Source organism: Phragmites australis, chromosome 6 (assembly GCF_958298935.1).
Source record: "Phragmites australis chromosome 6, lpPhrAust1.1, whole genome shotgun sequence".
Lineage (NCBI taxonomy): Eukaryota > Viridiplantae > Streptophyta > Magnoliopsida > Poales > Poaceae > Phragmites > Phragmites australis.
In genome coordinates, this window is record NC_084926.1 from 31,678,211 (window position 1) to 31,682,786 (window position 4,576).

Sequence of the window (4,576 nt, forward strand, 5' to 3'; positions counted from 1 at the left end):
GATATAGGGCTTAAGTCAAGAAAAGGCTAGACAATGGTGTACGGCACTAAGCAACCTTGGCCTATAACTCCAACAACAGGAATCCTAGTTACTAAATGTGAAGACACAACTATATCAAGAAGAACGGCTCATCAGGTTCCATCCAACTACCAAGACTCACCAGGTAATCCCATGACTTGGCTGCCCGACTAACTATACCAGAACCCTGGTCCTAACTAATCAAGAAGTCCAAGCTGCTCTTGACCGTGAGCACGACTGATTGATCAGTTTTATACTATGTAGAGTTTTCCCATCTTTCCTCACGGGTCATGATTTTATCACCTGCATTACGAGGTGACAGTCTTCATGTTTCAATGCACGAGCACATACTTGTTAAAAGGTGTTGAAGGGGAAATTGCACAAACGCACTTGCAAGTTAGGAGATTTTGACACCTGCACATTTTATAAATTTTCATATTTCCCTTGCCTCGGAATGTTGCGTTGACTGCCCGGCATGGCTCTCACATGGACTCCAACGCAGCAACGGGACTTTCGCGTAGGCTCCAGCGTGGTTATAGTGCCCTTTCAGCGCTCGGCTTCCCCAACTTTTGTGAGGGGTGTGTTGCGTGCTCTTTTATTGCCCTTAGAAAGGGTGCATTCATTTTTTTATCACTACTAGGAAGGGGTAATTACTTATTTGCTATTTTGTCTTATATGTATAGACTCAGATCGGTTTGTATGTCATTCTCAACAGTAAATATCACCTTCTTATAGTGGTAACTGAGTAATTATTTTAGAAAAAGTATTTTTTTCCTGTGTATTTTTTGGGGTGATTCTTTGAAGGTTTGTGACGAAATTAATAAATTATGCTTTATGTATGTTTGCATGTGTTGAATCCAGCGTCGGACTGATATGGGTAGAACCTATGTTGATGCATTATCTCTACCTTGACTTATTGATGAATCCTTATCCTTGTAGCCTTGATGATATCATTGTTGTCTAGCTTCAAGGTTTATTCGAAATGCTTAGCAATGCTTAGGTCCTCAGTAGAAGTCGAGTGACGGTGTTGCTATTGTTCACAAGCTTAGGGCTTAATCACTGTTTACAGATACAAAGATGAGGTTGAGATGAATGGTTGAGATGTGAGATTGAGGCGAGATGTGGGCGGTGTTAGGGGTATTTTCTGCCCAGGAGGAGTCCTTTGGGTAGTTCGGGAGAGGAGCCCGTATGCCATAGACTGCTTGCATTGTTTAAGGCCGTTCGTCAGTACAGTTGGCTCTAGCACTTTTCGTGCTCACCACATGTTGATCTAATGGTAAGGTAAGTCGATTATCTTATGCTGTGCCGATACTTACCTTGCGGCTCTATAACACGTAAGAGAAAAAGAAAAGGAGAAGCAATGTGGCGGGGAGCCGGAGGTGTCCAGGATACGCTCGCGGTAACCTCGGTGCCATAGGGGCATTGCAAGTGAGTGGTTCCAGGTATGAGAAAGGTTGACTCAAGTACGCTCTTGTGTGTACTTTCGTGAGTAGCACAACGAATGGTCCTCGAGTCGCGTGGGGAAAGTTGTACCCCTTGCAGGGTGTAAGAACAATTCGAATTGCCGCGCTCTCGGTCATGAGCATGCTATTTTTTTATTTGTATCGGTCGTAGAGTTTACGAATGTGGGATAAGTTTATGGTGTGATGGTTTTGGTTGGTGATTTGTTGATGAGATACTATGGTTACTATACATACATGTTCAAGTTGTGGTTTACAGGGCAGAAAGGTAGTTATTTTTGAAGTTAAGTATAGATGCTCACACATATGTGTCTAGGTTGCTTACCGCATATGTTTTACTTAACTTTGTAGCCTACTCTTGCTAACAGCTCAATGCATAATTCTTAGAGTCGAGCTACGTATATGTGCTCTATATGGATTAAGTCTTGCGAGTACCTTCGTACTCATGCTTGCGCTTTCAGGTTCTGCTGGTGAGGGTGATACGATGTTTGTCTACTTCGTGCCCGCTGATGCAGGTGGTGGGCAAGAGTACTGCATCCTACTCAAGCGAGGTGTAGCTTTTGGGGTGGAGCCTAAGGGCATATGGTTCCACTCTCCTTTTGTTGTTGTTAAGGTTTTAATCTTCCGTTGTATAGTTTCTCTTTGTGTAAACTGTTGCAAATTGCATGCTTAAGAACTTGTAATATAACTTTAATTACTCGCTCTTTCTTAAGCTATGTTATGATGTATATGTTGGAAAGGCATATGTTCCGATCTTTGGCACAAAACACATGTCGGGACTACCGGGATAGTATTCTGGTTAATCATTGAGGTGGTATTTATGAATAATGATCCTCCTGATAATTAATTAGAATACTGTTTGGACGGTTCCTCACACTTGAGCTAAAGAGGCTAATGCTAGAAGCTTGCTTGCTGTTGGGAAAAAATTCAGAGTTCACTTGTCTAAAAAATAAAGAAAGCGCAAATGAGCAAATGGAGAGGAAAGAAGGAATTTTGTTTGGGTAGCTATAGAGAGCTTATCTAGACCTCCTTTTTTACCAAAATTGAGCTTGAGTGGTGGGAGAATTAATACGGGACAAAGGATGAAGTGGTTGTTGCTATAGGAGATTTTGTGTGTGAGAGAGAGTACTGAAATGACTCTGTTAGCTCGAGATAGAAGAAGGTGGGGAAGAAGACGATATCACTGTCGGCTCATATAATCCGTCGGCAGTGATGTAAAGATATCACTGCCGGTCAGTAGATTAAGCCAGCAGTGATGAGGTGTGAGTGCATCACTACCGGCTCAATCCATAAGCCGACAACGACAACCTTATCACTGAAAGTTCATAAGTCACGATAGTTGATCCTTCCCGCATGACTAATGAACCGATAATGATATCCGATCACTCTCGACCTATAAAAAATCGATAGTGATACACAGATATATAAGCCTGGTTCGTGAAGCAACATATCTATATTAATCCAATGCGACAGAAATACACCTTGTTCTCCGGTAACGCCAGACGGAAAATAATTATCTCCGTATTTGATTGAGGGCCACGGGTATATGCGCTGGCTAATTAAATGACGATCCATGTCATAGTGGCGTAAGCCAATAGGAATCCTGCATTTGCCTCCATGAATCAGCGTCAACTCCGGATCAGAACGCTGCACGGCGAAACCGCAGCGAAAATTAAGGAATTAATAACACCCACCCCTCCAGCTAAGTCGGTTGTGCATGCCTTCCGTGCCCCCTGTATATAAATACTCCCAATCTCCTTCTATTTGCATTGCTTACTATCCTCTAAAATTCTATCTACGCTTCCAATGCCCTAATCCTCTTGAAGTCTCTCTGATTATTACTTTTTTATATGCACTGTGCACTCATTATATATGTGTAATTCAAACACTTACATCCCAATTCATATATTTTTTTACTTAAATGTATATACATGCAAATCGTATTTCCTATTACGAGTTCTCTATTTTTTTAATCAAGCACCTGCTGTGTGTACAACGTGTAACCGTGTATCTTGCTTCATCTTCTGGTTCCGTGCACATTTCAATCAGTTATTATGTCCTGCTCCACTTTGTTCACCACGTACCAGATGCAGGTTACTGGTATAGAGATTTGTTTTGTATGTCTTACAAGCATTTCAATTTCAACACTACTTGTGGTTACTATTAGTAATTTTTACTAACATCTTTAGTTCTAGTCTTTTATGTTGAACTACTAGTTTCGTGATGATAGGTGTCTGCTCGTAAGACAGCTCTGGCAACTGGAGTGAAGAAGCCTCGCTGATGCCGCCCTGGAAACGGTAGCCCTTCGGTACGTACAGTACAACATAATTCTATTTCCGTTCATTATCAATTGTATTTCATTCAAGTAACCGTGTACAAAGTGAATCACAGCTTTTATATTTATTTTTCCTTCAAATAAACTGTTTTCCTCTCTACTCCTGCAGTGAAATCCGCAAGTATCAGAAGGGCCCTGACCTGCTCATCTGGAAGCTGCCGTTCCAGAGGCTTGTCAGGGAGGCTGCCCAGCTTTTCAAGGTACCTTCATTCCTTCGCATACATGCATTATAACAATTCTGCATTTTTTTCTTGTAATTTTCCACATGCGTAGGCTCTAATAAAATCAATAACAATTTATGCCTAGAGTTCTCATGTTTCATTTCCTGGCTGTGTGCAGAGTGACTTGCGTTTCCAGAGCCATGCGGTTCTCGCTTTGCAAAAGGCGGCAGAAGCATATCTTGTGGGTCTCTTCGTGGACACCAACCTGTGTGCCATCCATGCCAAGCGTGTGACCATCATTCAAAAGACGTTCACCTGGCTAGGAGGATCCGTGGGGAGAGGCCTTAATTGTTCTGCAAATGGAGTTACCCACAACCTTCATTATGTCGAGAAGCCTTACGTTATGTTTGTTTTCAACATTACAACTATCCGTCGAATAATTAGTTAATGGTAGCATTCTAGGTCGTCTTATGCTGGAACTGGTGTGTAAGATTTCTTGTGATATCGTGCACATTTCTCTGCTTATTGTCCTGATGTCCATTGTTTGTCTTATGCCAAAGCAGTGATTCAAGCCTTTCGTAGTAGTCTTTGCATATACGTTA

At 41.8% G+C, this 4,576-nt stretch overlaps 1 pseudogene; it reads left to right on the forward strand.

Moving 5' to 3' along the window:
* Positions 1 to 3,565: 3,565 nt before the first annotated feature.
* On the forward strand, positions 3,566 to 4,322 carry LOC133923126 (histone H3.3-like; annotated as a pseudogene).
* The last annotated feature ends 254 nt before the right edge of the window (positions 4,323 to 4,576 follow it).